Source organism: Eurypyga helias, unplaced genomic scaffold (assembly GCF_000690775.1).
Source record: "Eurypyga helias isolate BGI_N326 unplaced genomic scaffold, ASM69077v1 scaffold47640, whole genome shotgun sequence".
NCBI classification, from domain to species: Eukaryota; Metazoa; Chordata; class Aves; order Eurypygiformes; family Eurypygidae; genus Eurypyga; species Eurypyga helias.
Window position 1 is genome coordinate 365 of NW_010228586.1, and position 525 is coordinate 889.

A 525-nucleotide genomic window follows, 5' to 3' on the forward strand; every position below is an offset into this window, starting at 1 on the left:
GCTCAATACGTGGGGTACAAGTAACTTACAAAAACTATTAAACCTTCATTGTATACTTCAGGCAACATTCCAATGAACACAATTGGTATTTTTGAAAATTTAGGTGGAAGGTTTGAACAACTCACTGAACATCAGTCACAGTTGCCTGTAAAAAGATCTCACGGGACAAGCCCCACATAAGCCCCTTCTGCAACGCAAAGTTCACCCTTGTACGTTTTTTACTAATGCCTACAAAAAAAGGGGGAAAAAAGATGGCATTCAGAGTCATCTTTCTGATTCCTTATGGAGCAAACAGTACACGCTGTAAAGTACGTGTCGTAAGAAATGGACAGGTGCATTAAAAGGGCAAGAGCTTAAACAAGGAAGACAGCTTTCGCTTCATTTTCTACATCTCATTTTATCCAGTTTCCCATACTTCAACCAGCAAAGCGTAAACACCTCTCTCTCCTATTATCATCAAATCACAGAATGGTTTGGGTTGGAAGGGACCTTAAAGACCATCTAGTTCCAACCCCCCTGCCATGG

At 41.0% G+C, this 525-nt stretch overlaps 1 protein-coding gene across 1 annotated transcript in view; it reads right to left on the minus strand.

The window, feature by feature from the left end:
* Window positions 1–525, minus strand: part of LOC104515660 (protein WWC3-like) — a 15,809-nt gene that overhangs the window by 323 nt on the left and 14,961 nt on the right. The window lies entirely within an intron of this gene.